The sequence below is a fragment of the Camelus bactrianus genome, chromosome 10 (genome assembly GCF_048773025.1).
Source record: "Camelus bactrianus isolate YW-2024 breed Bactrian camel chromosome 10, ASM4877302v1, whole genome shotgun sequence".
NCBI lineage: Eukaryota > Metazoa > Chordata > Mammalia > Artiodactyla > Camelidae > Camelus > Camelus bactrianus.
In genome coordinates this window covers 72296699-72316258 of record NC_133548.1, presented here as the reverse complement: position 1 = coordinate 72316258, position 19560 = coordinate 72296699, and the positions used below count along the sequence as shown (strand labels likewise).

At 44.5% G+C, this 19560-nt stretch overlaps 1 protein-coding gene and 1 long non-coding RNA gene across 2 annotated transcripts in view; both read right to left on the bottom strand.

Annotated features, from left to right (window-relative positions):
• The window catches only part of LOC141578993 (ankyrin repeat domain-containing protein 26-like), an 80230-nt gene extending 71730 nt beyond the window's left edge, over positions 1-8500 (bottom strand). Inside the window, exons 1-5 of the mRNA XM_074373094.1 lie at positions 8375-8500; positions 7938-8115; positions 5386-5709; positions 1669-1758; positions 34-181 (exon numbers count right to left, since the gene is read on the bottom strand). The gene's annotated coding sequence lies outside the window, so the exon portion shown is untranslated. The remainder of the gene's footprint in view (positions 1-33; positions 182-1668; positions 1759-5385; positions 5710-7937; positions 8116-8374) is intronic.
• Positions 8501-8508: 8 nt separating this feature from the next.
• LOC123616645 (uncharacterized) overlaps positions 8509-19560 on the bottom strand; it is a 40082-nt gene continuing 29030 nt past the window's right edge. The window contains exons 7-10 of the long non-coding RNA XR_012509813.1: positions 14577-14696; positions 11634-11744; positions 9730-9874; positions 8509-8637 (exon numbers count right to left, since the gene is read on the bottom strand). This is a non-coding gene — a long non-coding RNA (uncharacterized LOC123616645). The remainder of the gene's footprint in view (positions 8638-9729; positions 9875-11633; positions 11745-14576; positions 14697-19560) is intronic.

Genomic DNA, 19560 nt, shown 5'->3' with positions numbered 1-19560 from the left:
TGACTCTTGCCTCCTCTACACCACTGGTCTCACCTGAATGCTTTCTTCCAGGCGGCAGCACTCCAGGCCTGGCAGCATCTCTATAACCCGGTTGGGGCTGAATGGACACAACAGCTCAGTGAACGGCTCTGCGACACATGGAGACGTTTGCAGCAATTCCTGATTTACAAGGACATCTTCTCTGAAACAAAAAGCATTATGTAATCACATCTATAACTAAGGCTACAGGTAAAAAGTATGTTACCAAGACTGCTTTTTGGCCAGGTAAAACTGCAAGTTACATCAGAGACCTTCTAAATCACAGTATTTCTCACTTTAAGTGGAAAAACAATCTTCAGTAACAATATTCAGTGGCAGCGCCTCTAAGTCTTCCTCACACTACAGGGTTAATCTTCTCTAAGCTGAATCTAATGCTATAGTTCCCTTGCGTAAAACACTTAGTAATTCTCCAGCACACAGAAGATTCAGTATATTATTTCTTAGCTTTACATATTAAATTGTTCACTGTAAACCCCCAAACCCTATTTTCGAGTCTCTATACTTCTAACTCCTCCCCCCGACATATTTATAGCTTCATCTTCTGCTATCGCCCCCACGTCATCCTCTGAAAATGCATGTCGCTTTGTGCCTTTAAGTCTCTGCACACCCAGGGCCCTTTATCTAGAACTCCTGCCCAATTCTCTGCCTAGACAACTAATACCAATTATTTAAGCCCAGTTCGTGCATATCTAGGAACTCTTGTCTGACTCTCTCAATCTCTGCTCTTGTTCCTGCAGCACTTTTTTACTATGTCTGGTGTAGAGCTTTTAACACTGTACTGTGCTTATACAGGTACTCCTCTGTTCCATATGAAAAAATTAAAGAAAACATTGTACACTTATCTGTGCCCCCCAGAGCCCACCATACTGTGGTGGTGGGGGCACAGTAGTGGGAAAATGAAGCGTGTCAATGAATGAACTCCATATCTCTATCTCTTACACCAGCTGCCTCCCACTCACTGCTGTGGTTTTCATCTTGTGCATGTGTCTCCTACTACTATTACTGCCATGTGGGGACCCTGGGTTGTGCTACATGTTCCTGTCACTGTCCTATTCCCTATCTCTACCACTTGTGGCCATAATGGTAGTGAGCAAAGCACTCTCCCAGCAGTGCTGTGGTAGTGGTGAATGGAATACTAGCTCCATGATACATACAGTACTTCCAACTGAGCATCTCAGCATTCAACATTAATACAGCTATATTCCAATTAAGATTTTCCAAGAAAAATTCTAGTCATCATTAACACAATGCGAGGATGACAGAAGTCTGAATTACGTGAAACCCAAAGAGAATACCGTTGCAGCTACTACAGCAGAAGATATGGGGGGGTGGGGGGGGCCTCCATGGTTACAATGTCTAGGGTGAGTGCAGGTCACAGCTCCAGAAATGTTTCTGTCATGTTAGTATTTCTAAAGCATAAAGATGAGTATCCTCATTTCCAGACTCAAGAGACCCACAACTGCTCCCAAATTCCCCCTCCCCACACCACACACACACACAATGTGCAAAAATTGCTATTAAAAGGAACTATCAATTGAAGAAATGATTACAAGCAAAAGTTCTTAAGTACATTTTCAATAACTGTCTCTCCACTACGTATTTTTTCCCAATATATTCTGCAAAATTTACCTGAAGTTTTTTAAGGACTGTTTCAATCTGTTTAGAAAAGTGAGTAGCAACCAGCTCTGCAGCTTTACCACACTTCAGGGACACAGGTTCCTGGAATGAAAGGCAAAGATAAAATGATCTTTAACATTAAATTTAAATAGAATTTCCACAGATGTGAAGCATGATCACCTCCTTCAAAATTTTCATGAGCTTCTGCACTACCTTTCAGGAGACCTCAACACAGGGCCTCAATTTTAATTAAAGGCATATTGCAAATAAGCAAAATTTTAAAAGTACCATGTGAAAAACCTGATTTTGATATAAAAGGTAATTCAGAATTCTTAGAAAATGAAAGCAGTAAACATTCAGGACATAGGCGACGACACCTACAGGATGAAAAGGAAAAAACACCTCCCCAAATTCCCCTCAGTGCATTTCACCCTTGATCTTAGAGTCGTAACTTTAAAGAAATGAAAAAAAGGAATATAGCTGTGATTTCTCTGGCTAAGAATTCTGAAATTTTACCTCTGATGCCTGGTGGGTTTTGAAGTCAGAAGTGTCTTAAGAAAGGAACTTAAGATCGTAACTCTAAGAGGTTGACCACTCTTCATAAGGCCTATTTCTGTCCAATCTAAGACCTCCAATCTGCCCTCTCCTTGAACTTTCCTCAGTACCACTGGCTCTTCTTGTCTTCTTGAAACTCTCTTCATGCTTGGTTTCTGTGACACTGTTACACCTTTTCAATTGCATGTTCTATTGCTAAAATGCAAAGATTGGCTACAGATAAACATATTATATTCCCAAATAAAAGTAAGTTATTATGACTGCAAAATTTATGATACATCTAGTAATTTCACGATAGTAATTGTAGATGAATAATAATTAGCTGATAGAAATAACTATAGTTTTTATACCACTTTATACATTTCAAAACAGAGAAGGTAGTATCACAAATGAAAAAGAAAATGTTACTACTGATCTTCAGACGTTAAGAAGAAACTATTATGAATTAATGTTGAGAATCTGAATGGGTAAATTCCTGGAAAAATATAATTTACTAAGCTGACGTAAGAAATGGAAAAGCTGCGTTGATTTTTAACCACTGAAGAAATTGAATAAATAGTCAAACATCTTCCCATGTGGAACACTCTAGGCCCAAACAGCTTCACTCTAAGTCCTAGAAATCATTTAAGGAAGAAGTATTCCCAACATTACATCTCATAAAGAACAGAAAAGAGGGAAACTTCTTCAGCTCACTGTATAAGGCTAACAAAATTTTGATACCTAAACCCAACAGAAGATAACAAAGAAAAGGAAAATCACAGATCAATCTTAATCGTGAACACTGATACAAACATCCTAAATAAAAACAAAACACAAAATGTATAAAAAGGATCATACACTAGGATCAAGTTACAGTTATCCAGAGTTCAAGGGTGGTTTAACATCAATAAAATTTATAACAAAAATATAAGGGAGAAAAGGTAATAAAATTTACTCTTGAGAAAAACCATTAGCATACTAGAAATAAAAGACTTCCATAAAAAATTTTATAGTAAATACTGCACACGTTAGAAATAAAAAAATTTTTAATATTAACAATAGCTTTGTTGTGCTAATATACAGTTGTAACAGTAAATCTAACAATCTAGAGATGAAAAATCTCTACAGAGAAAATTTTAAAACTTTATAGAAAGATACCTGAATAAAGGGTTATGCCAAATGGTCACTAAACAGAAGACTCATGATGTAAAGAATTGAAGATGTCAATTTAAACTGACACTGAATGACAGATTCAATGCAACCCCTATTAGAATCAGAAGGTTAAAAACATTTTTGGGTGGGATTTGACAAGTTGATTCTAAACTGTATTTGGAAGCATCAAAGGTTAGGAACAGTCAATACTCTCTTAAAGATATCAAGACTTATAATAAAGCAACAATATTTAGGACAGTGTGGTACTGATGTAGAGACGAAGATCAATCAAACAGAAGAGGGTCCAGAAAAACAGACCAAGCACGTAGACCCTTGCTACACTCATGTTAAGGCCGCACTGCTGAGCATGGGGAAAGGCAACCTTTCAAAATAACTGCTGCTGGGAGAGCTATGCATCCATATTTTTTAAAATTAGATGGCTCTCCACCTCAAACCATATACCAAAACTGCTTTCAGATGGATGTAAGATTTAAAGATGGGGAAAAAAAGAAAACTTCTAGATAATAATATAGGAGAACTTCTCCTTTGATATGGAAAGAAAAAATTATTTTGACTACTTGAGGAAAAGAAGTTCTTATTAAAAAGAACCATAGAAAAAAGCCAGAGGATATTTATAACAGGTATCACTGACAAAAAGACTTAACATCCAGCTACATAAAGAACTCCTACAGATCAATTAAGACAAAAGACATTCCACCAGAAAAATGGGCAGAAGACTTGAACAACCACATCACAGAAAGGAAATTTAAATGGCCAACAAATATAACAAGGCCACCAATCTCATTAATAATTAAGAATATGTAAATTTAAAACATAATGAAATATTACACATACACTAGATTGACAAAATTTTAAAATCTAGCAAGAATACAGAGCTAATAGCAAGGGGAGGAGGGTTGCCCTGCGGAAGACTTTGGATTTGCCCAAGGCTTCCTTGTCTCCCCAACACCTGGCTTGTGGGCACCCTTTGCTGTCCCCAGTGGCAGGACACACACTTCCCAATTTACTTACTGGAGGTTGGTGAGATGGGGTCAGCTTGTACGGTCAGGTGGCCCCCACCCCCTGCCCACCTGGGGCAGCAGAGGCCACCCCCAAGCCAGGCCGCAAGGGAGACTGGAGCAAATAGGCCAGATTCTCCAAGGCAGGCCCCCTCCCCAGCTGCCCCCTGCTCCCTGACTACACCACGCCCGCCTCCTGGGAGCTGGCTGACCACCAGATGAGCATCCTGCGAACATAAGGAAGCAGAGCCAGCCCCCAGGACAGGACACCTTCCAGATGGGAGCAAATCAACAGGATACAACAGGCAGACCTTTCTCCCCGAGCCGCCTGCACCGAGGATACCGCCCCTCACCGCCCCCCGCACCCTAACAGTACCGCGTCGCCTCCCAGGAGCAGGCTGACCGCCAGACAAGCACCCCACGAATGTAAGGAAGCAGAGCCAGCGCCTTCGAGATGGGAGCAATCAACAGGATCCAAGAGGCGGACCCCTCTCCGCGCCGCCTCCGTAGGTGGTACGGCCCCCCCACCCCCCCGCACCCTGACAGCACCTCATCACCTCCCAGGAGCAGGCTGACTGCCAGACGTGCACCCCAAGAACATGGGGAAGCAGAACCCGGCCCAGGCCGCGGGAGAATAAAAAACAAATCCACGTGCTTGCACTGGGCAGCCCCCATCCCACCGCGGCTGCAGCCTGGGCCCCATGAACGCACCACCAGCCTCCCGAGAGCAGGCCATGACCTGAGGGCCGGTCGGAGGCGCTCCGGGGAGTCCCACGCCCTCCCATCTCCCGGGGGTGTCCTGCTTCCCCAAACCCAGCTACAAGTGGCAGCGAACAAATGAAGAAATGGGGTTCAGGGACTACAGACGTGGGAGGTGGGGCACCACGAACCTACCTCGGGGTCCTAACGGGCCGCGCGGCCTGGGCCTCACCCACACACCCCTACCTGTGCGCCTCCCCAACTGCGCAGCCCAGGCCTCACCCGCCAGCTCCTGACCAGCGTACCCCCACCAGCGTCCCCTTACCTTCCCGGCGCCAGCGGCAGCAGGGGAGGCAATGGCAAGCGACGGCCCAGTCCCCAGGCCGTCTTCTTCCTCCAAAGCTGGTCCAGGAGCACCGGGCTCCCGCCCAGCTTCCATAGGCTCTGGGCGCGCTCCCGTGTCCGCGCATGCGCAGCCCCCACCCCCACCCCCAGCAGCACAGACCCTCAGGCTGGGGCTCCTGCTGCTCGGGATGTGGCGAGTGGGGCCTGGTGGGCCAAGCGGGGCCGGGCGGCGGGTCGACAGGGTGGCGGGTCGACGGGGCTCTTTGTTTTCACTTACAGCAAGTACCAGTGGTGTGAAGTCATCCTGTAAACAGCAAAAAGTTTATAATGTACAAAATTACATAATTCAAAACTGAGTGTAATACTTGTAACAGTCTCTGAACTTAAGCATATCACATGCAGTAAGTAAAGAGTAGCCCCTCCCCCACCCCTCTGGGCTCCTACTCTTTAAAACGTACCTCCTTGACCTCTTCAAAAGATTCACTGTGAAGTTTACTGGCTCCAAGAAGCTTCCCTTCTATCAGTGTCTACCAGGCATTCCTGTACTTCATTTCTTGGCTCTATTACTCTCAAAACTCTCAACACGGCTCCACAGAGAACCATTTAGCTACTGAGTCAACTGCATTTTTAAGGAACCAGGCTGAGGGGAAAGATAGACTGTCTGCAATATGCATAACCTATCCAGCTACAATCATGACCAACCTCATCAGGTTAACAGACATTCCAATGGGAGTATGATTATTTGCATGTACATGTAAAGAAAAAGTTTTTCTTTAAAAGCAACTTACAAATCTAATTTGAAAAATTCAGTCCCATTCTTAAGAGATTATTATAAAATATGAAATAGATCATAGTCTTTAAAATCTTGAAGTAGTTATCAAAATATACTATAAAACAGGAATTGTAGAGTCAAATGCTTACAGAGGCAAAGTAGGTGACTCATGTAACTGAAGGTCCCAGGTGAGGATAGCAAACCGGAGAACACATGCCCCACTAAGAAGGGGCCGCCTCTGCACAGCAGACCACACAGCAGCCTGGGCTCAAAGGGGACCAGATTTGTTTCTTTAGAAGTCTGAAATGCACATTTCTGCACGAGTCTCCTAAATTTTAAATGTTGATTCAATGTGTGGAGGCAAACTGAACATACCCAGGCACCATGTTTAGTCTACAGCCCACCTGAAGTTTTCTGTTTGCTGTGTTTCCAAACAGTTGGGTATAAAGCAAATATTTGGACATAAAACCTTTCCTTTCTTTAGTATCATGTTTTACAGAAAATAAACTGGGCCCCAACATGTCATAAAAATTGCTATTAAGACTCATAATACCCACTATGAGAATTTTTCCAATGCCTACTAAAACTACAATCTGTATCACAATTTCCCTTATTTTTAATCAAATGGACAATTAGTTCATAAGATGGCTGAAACTAAATTATTAAAACAATTCTCATCTGTCACTAACTTCATGGGTTTGGATGTTTGAAACTGCCATCTTGCACGGTATACTTACATATAATAGAATACTATTCAGTCATAGAAAAAAAAGAATGAAATAATGCCATTTGCAGCAACATGAATGGACCTAGAGATGATCACACTGAATGAGGTAAGTCAAAAAGAGAAAGATAAATCCCATGTGATATCACTTAATATATGGACTCTAAAATATGATACAAATGAACTTATTTACAAAACAGAAACAGACTCATAGACATTGAAAACAAACTGATGGTTACCAAAGAGGAAAGGGGGTTGCAGGGGGGAAAATGACCAGTTTGGGATTCGCAGATAGCAATTACTCTATATAAAATAGATGAACAACAAAATCCTACTGTATAGTATAGGGAACTATACTCAATGTCCTGTAATAAACCAAAATGGAAAAGAATATGAAAAAGTATGTGTGTGTGTGTGTGTGTATACACACACGTATGTAAAACTGAACCACTCTGCTGTACCCCAGAAATAAACACAACACTGTAAGTCAACTATACTGCAATAAAAATAATAAAACTGCATTTTGATTATGCCAGCGCTCAGTGAATCTAACAGATACATTCCAAGATCTGCCACACAGCTTTAACCAAAAGAAAGGTCATGATTTAACTATGATCACAGTCAGGAAAACCCTGTTGGCCTAATGACTTGGATGGTAACAAAAGGTGCAAAATCCTTAAAGGGCTCTACTTATTAAATCATTCACCATAAGCAAATTTCTAAGACTGAGTGTCACTGAATGATCAGTGATTGGAAGGAAAAAGGAGTTATTCTTCAAGCCCACAGATACTGCCAATAATATTCCTTTTAACTTGTCAAGCACAGAAGCAGAGATGGATAAAAGTCAGGCTTATGTGGCTGGAAAGGAGAGCACTGAAGAAGTAGCATCTGTCAAATCTCCCACTCTTCTAGAGAGGTCTTTTTTTGAGATCTGTGAATTTACAGGTATTACACGTATCCATTCAACAGTTCTTAACCAAGGGTTTTATCAGAATCTCAAGGAACTATTTCTAAATATCCGTGGTCCAGGCCTTACCAGATTTATTCAGTCACAATCTTGAGAGTAGAGCCTAGGCTTGTAAATTTCTTGTAAATTCTCCCAGGTGATTGTGGTTCATCAGCACAATTCTAGCTGAGAACTCATGCAGGAGACAACCGACCACTGCAGTCTCATTTCTTACCCACGTGGCCAGTTCCTTCTCTCATTTGAGGATCTGCACAAAGAAAAGTGTGAGAGATAAGTTACTTAACAAAACTGCATTTCATTGTCCTGGGTAAATAGCGGTAGAACAGGGGCTAGTCAATTCAGAAGCAACTTGATTTTATTATCTATGCATTCCTTACTTCCCATCAAGACATCCTAGATTTGAAAGCCAAGTCTAGACTCTTCTCTAAGTGGCTGTTTCTGCCAGAATAGGACACTAGGCCAGTTAATTATCTGTTCTTCTCTCCTACTTCCCACTTAATCATCACCTGTTCACTGCCAGTGTGATTTCCTCAGAGTCCTCATAAAACTGATCTCTCCCAAGTTTACAATTCACTCCCTCTTTCCCAAAATGAGAATGATTATCCCCGACAACTGAAGAGTAGCTTGCCCACCTACATAAAAAGAAGGAGAAGGAGAAGGAGAACAAAAACAAAAACCTCCTCTTGGTAATTCCCAATTGTCCAATTTCCAAACTGGCCTGTATATTTCAACTGCTCTCTCCAGTCTGTTTCTTTTTTTCCTCTTAAGCCTTGGGCAATGAGAAAGAAATCACTTTTATATAAATCATTTTTTAAATAAAACAGGAACTTACCCGCAGCAGCAAGACTGATTATATTGTCAGGTGTTTTTGTTTGAGTATTAAGACAAAGTCTATTTCCAAGGCAAGTTTTGCTTTCTTCTATTTTTATGCTAATCAGAAAGAAATTTTGAGTGGGGAAAAATATCTGAAAAAAATTTTTATTTGCAACAAAAGCAATGTTTTCATAAATATCTGCCATAAATAAATAAAAGAAAGCTGTACCTTTTAATGCTTCGATAGAAATCTCATTATTTAAAGTGAAATCTCAGACAATTAAGTTCTTTCCAAATATTTTCACTCAGGGAGTACCTGAGCCTCCAATATGTAAACCTGCACCTACTATATCAGCGGAGGGCATTCCTGGCAGGGCTGCAGCAGCAGGAGGCAACTGATGTCCCGGAGCAAAAGCAGAAGGACCAGCTTCACCATCACCTGCTCCCCATACGTAGCCACAGCCCCGCTGCGAAGCTGCTCCAGGCTGAGCGTGGAAGACCCCAAGGTGTACACGGCCGGCCACATGGCCACCAGCACCAGTGAACATCCCTGCTGGCTGTCAAACATGACCTGACCTCACTTGTCCTGATCGCAGAACTGGGGGTCCTGGGGTGTTCAGGGCCTGTGGCCTACTGCCTCCCCTGCCCATGTGCACTCACCCAGCTCCCCTGCTGGGTACTGGGTCTCCTTCCTCCTTCCACCCACCCAAGTAGCACCTCTGCCTCCGCACGCAGTCAGCCCCCACCATCACTTCACTACCCCCAGGCTTTCATCTTCTGTGGGCTCTGAGCCTACCACCCATTCCCAGGCACTTCCTAATGGAGCAGTGTTCCTTCCAGGGTAGAGGAGGGGCTGGGAGACAGAGCTCTGCCCTTTCTGTGGGCACCACCTTTCACTAGCCCCGGCCTTGGCTTTGGCGTTGTTTCTATGGTTAACAGGGCCTGAGATATTGTATTCAGTATACATACTATAAATGTAACACCTGTAGCTAAAAAAGACCCTGTATTTCAAATTATTTTGTAAATAAAGCTAGTGGAGCTATTATACCTTGTTTCTTGTTTCAATATTGGCATTGGAGGAAAGCAGCTTTGCCGCAACTGAAGTATTTGCAAACAAGGCAGCGTAATGGAGAGCAGTGTTGCCAGTGATGTCTGTGAGGTTTGGGTCGGCACCACCTTCTAGCAGAACCGTCCTGTTACCATGGAAAGAAGAGTGCAGGAATGGCAGGGGGTGGTTGGGACTGACTGTCCTCAGAAGCTATATTCATCTAGCCCCCTCCTCCCACCCACTTACATTCTGATGCACTGAGTCAGCCCAGTTTTCCGTGTCCCTGGCAGAAATGAGGTCCTGCTCTGTATAAAGTTGGTTCCTACCACTGCAGGAGCTGGTGAGAGTGTGTTCTCACCCGACCTTGCAGGATGGGCCTCTGGGCGAAGAGGAAGTGAGCAGGACATGGGGCTTCTCTGGGCTGCGGGGAGAACGCTCATAAAACACCTTCATGATTCCTTTTTTGGGATTCAGGATGGAGATCGTAACACTGGGAAAAACCAGGCCTCTTCTTCACCCTCTCACTCTCCTTCCTTTCTCCTAGAAAGATGAGGGTGCCCTGCTGGCCTGGCAGTACAGCCCAGCTGGGGCTTCCTGACTGTGAGCTCAGCTCTCAGCTCCACTGTGACTGATCATCAGAGATCCTTCAGTCTTCAGCCAGGTGCCCTCTGCTTCCAGGTACCCTGTGTTCCTGCTGGGCCATAAAGCTCTTTCCACCCCACACCTCCCTTCCCTTCTGCCTCTCACAGGAATATTCTGAGGCCAAGTTTAGGTGGATAAAATGGCCACATGCGTGATTTCTAAAAATTCTGCACAATGGCTGTCACTTAAATATATCAATCTACCATCCGGAAGCTCCCTCCCCTCTGCTGTAAAAACATACTTGGAGATGAAACTGGGAGGAGAGGCATGTGGCCAATCTCTGCCAAAGGGGTCATCACTTTGTGGGCAGTGGAGACCTCTGATCTGCGTGGAACCGCCCTGTTCCTGTGCTCTGGCGGTGACATCTAGCATGGAACACGCAAGCTGGCTTGCCCGGGTGCCGACAGCAGCCTGCCTCATAAACGGAAACTCCAGACAGGAAGTTTGAAACCCTGGACATGATTTCTGCCCTGGCTGAGGTTTTTGTGTGTCCCCAGCAGGTCCTTCCTGTGTAACCTATTTCACAGCAGTGGCTTAGGTTTTCTCAGGTTTGGGGTGCTCTGTCCATTGCCCCTTATCTCCTACGATTTAAAGTGGCTATTGATGGTATCCTTAACTGTCTCAGACATTTGTGGAATGCTGCATAGTTTGGGGGTTGCTTTCATTTCTTGTTTGATATTCACAACTACAGATGTCATGATAGATGACGACGTGGAGGTAAGTGGCCCACTCAGAGTCACAGAGGTTGTTGCTGCATAGGAAAATAGTTCAGGTCCCCAAATTTCTGGTCTAGTGCTTTTTTTTAAAACTACATCATGCTCCTGGGGGAAAAGCTGCGGTTATATGCAAGAGGCCTTGGGGATATGGGACGGGGCCCAGGTTTACCTGGAAGTGCTAAGTGCAGTGGGAATTGGGTACCATGTGCAGTAAGAGGGAGCTTACACCTCCTCACTGACTCAGAGGCAGCGATGGCCTCCTGGCGGTGTTGGGAACCCACCAAATAATCATAGCCTCTGACCTCCCGGAGGACACTTCATATTGGAAGATCATGGTTGCCTCCCCCTACCTTTCCCAGAGCAGAACATACTGGTCCAGGCTGGCAGGGGCCAGCAGCATCTCCAGAGGATGCTCCTTCAGGACTTGGGGATGAGGCCAGGTTCTGTGTGGCTTGCTTCCCTGCCTTCTTCCATTGCTGAGGCCTCCCACCTTGGGTAGAATCTCTGAAGGGCCTCCTGCCTCCCCACTTCAGCCTGGTGACTTACCCCAGGGGATGGGTGGCTGTAGTGGGCCCAGTACCAGGACTCCCAGCTGGTGGTGGGGCTTGCCCTGGGCTAGGAGGTTCTGTGTCTTGCATCCCTCAGGGAAGGTCTTATCTGTTCCACCACCATACATTGCACAATAAAGGGGATTGAAAGAAGAATAAAAACCTACAAATCTTACTCGATCAAAATAATTGTCATTAAAAAGCCTAAAGGTGAAAAACACTTGAAATTCAAAAGCAATATAAGTAACCCAGAAAGGTTAACAGTATATTAAAAGAATTCATTCACTCTTATCCTATAAACAGTTACAGTTATAGAAATACCAAGGGGACAATCAAGTGTGTTTTACCTAAAGGAGTCTTCTCCTGATCTAGTGGATGGGGAATGAAAAAATGCCAGTCTGCTTATCTGCACTGTAACCACTAAACAAAGCTCTGGTATGTTGTATATTTTTTTTAATGCACTGTCCTTCAGTAGTAATACTAGGATCATTCCATATTTTTTCTAGAGACAAACTGGGATTTCAAAACACTCTCCTAAAAATTAAGTATTTCCCCTTCCTAAGGTTTATACCGAGAATGGTCACTGCCTTGGGGAAATTAAAATATGGGCTATAATGGTGACTATTTAAATAATTAATATACTTCCTCCATAGTCATTATTAATTGCTAAAAGAGAAATGTAATTATATATATATATTATATATTATTTATTTATATGTATGTGTGTGTGTGTATCATCCTTGAATGCTGTGCAGGAATCAAGGAAAGACAAAAGCCAGAGCTCAGGGCTGGGCCCAGGCCTCTCACTTATTTGACTATACTGACTCCTGATGGCAATGGAAGGATTCCTTTTTTTTTTTTTTTTAAACAAAGCAGCTTATTTTCGTTGTGTGCCTTAACATTATATCCCCTGCAAGGAATCCTCTCACAATGCACGTGTGTATTAAATCCTCACATTGCACACTTTAAATATCCTACAACTTTGTCAATTATACCTCAGTAAATCTAGAAGGAAGAAACACGACATCACCACTAGTAAGTTCCTGATCGATATGCCTGTCTTCACAAAGGATAAAGACATTTACAGAATGTGGAAAAGGGGACATCATGTTTAGTTCAAGACAAATGACGATTATATAGCTTTCACGCACTCATTTACTACGTACTGACGTGTACCTGTGTGCAGAGTCCTGTGCTACTAGGTCCCAAAGACACAGGGAGAACAGGCCCCACACAGACTCTCCATCAGGCCCTGTCTACTAACAGTGACAGGCATGGACCAAGAGAAGCACAGAGGGCAGTGGAGATGCCAGTGGGGCTGGGCCACCTCAGGCAATGCCCAAAGGAGGACAGCAAGCAGACAAACAGCATTCCAGGCAGAGGGAACAGCACAGGGGAAGGCTCTGGGATCAGACAGATGGGTGGGTTTAAGAAACTTGTGGAGAAAAAAAAAAAAGAAACTTATGAAGTAATTTGTGCCTAAAGCACAGAGATCGAGGATAAGGATGGCATTTGACAAGACCTAAGAGGTGAGCAAGGACCAGCTTTTGTGAATGATTTTTCATTTTGCAAGCACCCAAATTTAATTAAGAGCATTTATCTTTTTTTTTCCTACTAAAGCAATATGACGCGTTGAATCCAAAACTCACTACATGAGAAATCCTACAAATCTTTCAACCTACAATCTCACATCTTCCAGCCTTTCTCCACTATTGTCCTCTCTCCTCTGGTACATATTCTGTGTACCACTCACTGAACAAATTAATCCCTCTAAGGCTGCCACCCTTAGGGCCTCAGAGACTGTCCTGCCTGGTCATGGAGCAGAGGTGGCCTCTGAATGGACCAACCATGGACACCTGACCCAGTGACCCATCTGTAGGGGGCCAGCCACCCGTGCAGAGGTCCTTGCAGCACTCTGAGGTTGGAGGTTATTCAGCTGAACCAATGTGCTCAGTCTAGACTGCGACTAGAGAACACCTTAGAGGTTGGACAAGAGATAGGGCAATGGAGCTGGCCACAAGGACAGCCTCTGGCCCCCAAAGCACAGGCCCTCATGCTTACAGCAGACCCTCTTTATCCCGAGCTGGCCTGAGTCTTGGATGCACCTCATGGGCCTCACGGACTCAGCGCCTCACAATTCCTCTGCTATTGCACGACCTCATGTTTTTCTGTTACCCTTGTTTAACTTAATCCTTGTCACATTAGTCATCTCCCCACACCTCTGAAGACAGAGATCACATGTTTAGCCTCCTTGTATCTGTCATGGCACTGTAAGTCCTCAGCACATACTTGATGGATGGAGGGTGGACGGACGGGTGGGTGAATGGATGGGTGGATGGATGGGTGGGTGGGTGAATGGATGGATGGATGGGTGGGTGAATGGATGGATGGATGGATGGGGCGTTTTTGTGCCCCTGCCCTGCTAGATCTCAGAGCTAGGGGAGTTGGCAGCAAACAAAGGAAATGGTGAAGGAGCTGAGGAGAAGGAAAGACTGGGGAACAGAGATTGATGTGGCCGTTTAAGGTCACTGGAGTTTTTAAAGATAAAGTAGGTTAGCCCAACCGTTCATCAAAAGTCATCATTCTGGGACATAAAATTTACCATATAACAGCTACGTATTTATTACTGTTTTAAATACTGTTTTTAAATACTCAATGTATGCAATAAGTACAATAAACATCATTTAACCAGTTTCATACTAAAATGCAAAGTGTTTTAATCTTGAAATGTTATATTACATAAAAAGACGATTAAACCTCACATATAACAAAGGCTAACCCACTGATAGCAATAGTAAATTAAAAATAAACCACTTGAATTGTCTAGGTGCTCAGACTAATGTTTTTCTGTTCACTGAATAAATGACTTTGGAGGTATTTCCCCCACCCGACCTATTTAAATCATAGTAACATTCCCCCCAGAAAATATATTTATACTCACATTTACTTGAGCTTGAATGGACCAGTCACCAAGTACTGGATGGGAAGATAACTGGGAAGTTTTGGGAACGACTCCAAGATCACTTTCTTCTGACTGTTGGATCAAATTTGACTCGGGGTCCTACAATGAAAACCACACATTTAACTAGATAAAGCTGGCCCGTGTACATGTGGATCCTAAATGGTTATGCATGAGGCCGTGCAGTACACCCAGGCAAGGCACATCCAAAATGTGGGACACAGATGCTTTTGGAAAATGTCAGCTCAATGTGACTAGAGACGACAAATCAAAATTTCTTCTTTTCTCAGATTTTCCCAGGAACACCTTTACTCGGCTCTACTTTTTAATTCTTGGCAACGTATTTCCTTCTACATGAAACACTACAGCATGTACATCACCAAACGTGTTGGTGGTGGTGGTGGTGTTGAGAGAAAATTCCACTGTGGAGATAACAGGCCCCATGTGATGAAGGCCCACGATGTGTCCGGCACTCTGCCTTATCATTACCACTCACACGTGATTCAGTCATTCCAATCCTCCTTCAAGCTAGGATTATCCTCACGCTGTGGTTGAGAAAACTGATGCCTAGAAAGGTTACGTAAGCCCTCAGCTGTAAATGAGAGCAATGGTCCAATACCACAGCCCCAGTAAATGGTGGAATACAGGATTCAAACCCACATGTCTTTTCACTCAACAAAAGTGTGCCACAGGGGTGTTTACCAAGTGGGTGCATGCAAAACAGTTTAGTCTTCTTATGCTCTCCCAGACCACAAAAGCTTCATGCAATATTCATCCAAGCCAATCCGGCAGTCATCCCAGACCCCCCTCACCTGCCCAGACCTGTCAACTCTGCCTCTTTAATTTCTCTCAAATTTGTCTCTTTCTTTCCACCCTCACAATCAGCCACCATAGCCTCTGTTCTAACTATTGCAACTAATCTCCTTCCTCCAGTCTTGCCCCTTAATCCATATTCCCCCAACAGTGTCATCTATCTGAAACACGGACCTGTGACTAAGGCTAAGTGATTGAAATGCTTGGCACAGTTCCTGGTATGTAACAAGCAGTGAGGAAACACTGGCTACGATCATTAGACCAGTAGGTAACGATGACTTTTGTCTACAGGATGAGATCCACACTTCTTGGCATAGTTTAAAAGGCTTAGGAAGCTGCCCCACCTACATTTTTAGGCACATCTTCCTCCAAACACAGATTTGTTTGCAATTTGTCCCCAGGGCCCTCTTGGCCTTGGCAACTGCTGTAGGGAATGCCAGCTCATCCTTGTCCAGCTTCTCGCCTTCTGGACGTGCCTGCACCCGGCAGGAGAGCCCCTAAGTTCACCTAGAGTTTACCCCTCTTGACATCTATTATTGTTTAAGGCACTCATTTGTTTTCTGGGGTTTTTTTTGTTTTGTTTTGTTTTGTTTTGGTGTTTATGTCATTGTTATTTTTTTGGTTTTGGTATTTCTTTGTTCCCTAGACTATGAACTGGCAGCCGGGATCAAATATTTTCCCTTGTTCTTATCCTCTGACTAGAGGTAGTGGGTTGGCCTGGTTATTAGAAGCCATAAGAAACCTCTCTCCCTGAGCGAGGGAGAATGTTAATCAGCATAAATACAATGCTGAGAACTGAGCAGAAAGTGGTCTAGGGAGCCAGGAACGAATTGTTAAAACCAAAGACCACAAGCAGGTCAGGAGTAAGCAGGTCACTGTCCTCGCCAAGCCCGGGGGCAAGCAGACACTGTCACCAGGCCTGGCTCTCCTGTGCCTGCCACAGCGTGATACGTGGGAGGGTTAAAGGAGTCAAAGGATCAAACACAGATGAAGACAAAGAGCTACTAAAAACATGCTGTCTAGTACCTAAGGGAATGCAAATAAAACAATGAAGCCCGTTTTTCTCCTGTCACACTGACAAAAATAAAAATATTAATTCCCAGTATTGTTTAAAATGTAGGGAAACAAATGTTCCTAGTTCACGGATGTATTATTTTCGTGAAGGTGCACATTTCTCCCACAGTCCTACAAGCAAAGGAAATCAGAACCAAAGGGTGATGGCCTGGAGGATCTGGAGGGATGGGAGGGAATGAGACGATCCGTCTTACGTCCCAAGCCTGTCCTGGACCTGGGCACATCACCAACAAGGAGCACACAGAGAATGTCTTTAGAGCACATTGGGATTTGAACAGGCAATGCACGGTGGCATCGCAGCAGAGCCCTGCAACTGCGTGTGGCCACCCCCTGCTGGGATGCACACAGGCCAGCCAAGTACGATGTGAAGCATGCCCGTCACAGCTGGAACAACCATGTGGCTGGAGACACTGGAAAAGTGGTCTCCTATGCTCTCTGAGTCATATCTGGATGGCTTTGGCTCTCCAACAATCCCCTCTGCACAGCACAGCGCCCGCTGCCTGTGCCAAATGTCTCAAGCAATGAACTCCCTGGCTGGAGGATGTAAGTATTTCTGCCACTGCCAGGAGTCCTGGATGATGCACAAAGTATGTGTCTAGCACATCAAATTAGAGATGTCAAATCACTTTAACAGAGATGGCCTCTCACCTGGCCAGGGATGAGGTTCTGGGTTTGCCACCACTGCTCCAGGCCAAAGGGTCAGAGCACAGTCACAGGGCAGACCTCAAGCCAACAGCACCAGCTCCCACAAGGTCATTCACCTGTACCAACAGCAATAACCTTCTTCGGGAAGGGAGGTGAGGGTAGAAGCCAGCAGGCCAAGTGCCATCAGGGTGTTGAAGGCACTTGTTTACACAGCGTAAGGATAGACAGGCCAGAGGAAGCTGAACTAGGGCAGAGGTCTACTCCACCATAGAAAGGCCTTTGAAGACCCTTTGCTTCCTGAGGTCAGTTATCAGGGCATGCGAAATGAGTAACATCCAATGATCCTCCAATAATATGCCTGATACATGCTTTGATGGTCAATATCTTAGCTACATCCTCCAGGCGTTCTTGGCTGGGCAACACGGCTCCCCCAGATTTGGCTCCCGCAGCTCTAAGGTGCGCTTCACACTAGCCTGCAGGTGGCACTGTGCTGGCAAGTGCGACTGTCCAAGTCAGGAGCTTTCATTACACTAAAGGCTCACTTTTCTCTGGGAAATTTTTCCAAGAAACCAGCTATCCCACACTGAAAAATGTAGAAAACATCACAGTCTGGCGAACCCTGGCCCAAAAGACTGTTTTCAGGTGGAGGAGTGCAGGCAGTGTGCAGGCATTCACATCAGTGGTCTGACCTGGCCCCTGCAAATTACAAGCAAGGAGTCGGCTGGACCTGAGTTCACATCCCCGCCTCACTACCAAGATACAGAGAGCGGAGTTCAGGCACCCACACTCATGCTCATTCACTGGTCCCAAACACTGCGTTCCAGCTGCAATTTCAGTCTAAACTCCCTTCCCTGCCCAAGCAAGCCACACGTCAGCCAGGCCAGCAGGATCCCAGGACCAGAAGCAGCAAGAGGAAGGGCTCTCTGAGCACCTCTGGGAAAGCCGAATGTGACAGGCAAAGCGCAAAATCATAGAGAGAAGCCCAAGGAATCTACAAATCTGAAGTTTCAAAGGCAGATGCTAGAGCAGAAGGAGGAAGAATATAAAAATACACAGACCAGCTGTCCAGAATCAGCAGGGTTAGTTTCAGGTTAATGCCTAGAATAGGCAATTTAGCCAGTGCTGACTTTTATTTACCTAAGACAGATGAGGCAGATTGAATAGGAAAACAGCCAGACACAGGCAGACATTTAATTCTAAGTCCTGCATTTTCCATAAAATTTCTGGTATAGACTCAGTTCTCAGTATTTGTGGATAAATGATGGAGGGTGGGATGAAGTCATCCCTAAACGCTGCTCTGAGAGTTACATGAATTGAGAAATGCTACTCACTGTGTCAACCCACTTCATTCCAACACAGAGCAGCGGAGAGTGGAGTACGGGCAGAAATTCACACAGCTGCAAACTCTGAAGTAACATCAGTTCCATTCAAGGTACGCACTGAGCATGCCAACCAATGCCTTGTCTGCTACAGATTTCTTGGCTTGGAGTTACACATATACATGGTTTTTTGCCAGATTTTTGTTTGTTTAGCTTCTAACAACAAAGAAACTAAGGAAGGGAATATACTGAACTGAAAAGCCTGACTTTATCTTCCATTGTGTGTTATTCGTCAGAACATTTAGGGTAACCAATGTGTTGGACTGAGGGGTACACTTCAGTTCTCAGAGAGTCTCAGCAAAATGGGATGCACTGGTCACCCTATTCCCATGTAATCATCAAATGTCTAGTATTCTCCTCGGCTTAAGCACAGAAAGCCAGATCCAGCTGGATCTCAGCTGTCTTCAGCTTGGTTCACACAGGAAAACTCAGTCTACTAACCATGCTGTCTCCGGAGCTCAGAGTGTTCAAGCAGCAAAGGCCAGTGACTCCCTGCCAGAGGGGGGTCCTATTCTAACCACAGCTTATGTTCAGTGAGCGCGTACTATGTGCCAGGCACCATTCAAAATCCTTTACATGAATCATCTCACATAAACCCCACAAAAACCTTTGGGAGGCATTTTCATTATTATTATAATAATACATTTTACAAAAAAGGAAACTGAGGCTCCAAAAGAATTAATCTTCTCCAGATTCCAGAGCCTCAATCCATTCTTAGAGCAGTGATCCTTTTAAGATGTTAAGTCAAATCACTTTATGCCTCTCTCCTCAGGACTCTCCAGTGAATTCTCATTTCACTCAAAGTAAGCTCCAAACTCCGTATCATGGTCAAGAAGATCTTGCATAACCACTCCTCCAACCAACCTACCCATTATCTGATCTCATCTCCTAATACCTGTCCCCTCACTTCCTGGGCTCCAGTGTACTGCCAGCTGGTTCCCCCAATGCACCTAACAAGCTCCCACCTCAGGGTCTTTGCACGTGCTATTCCGTTTGTGTAGGCTCATTCTTTTAGTTCCTTGAGGTCTCTGTTCAAATAGAGCTTCTCTAACAAC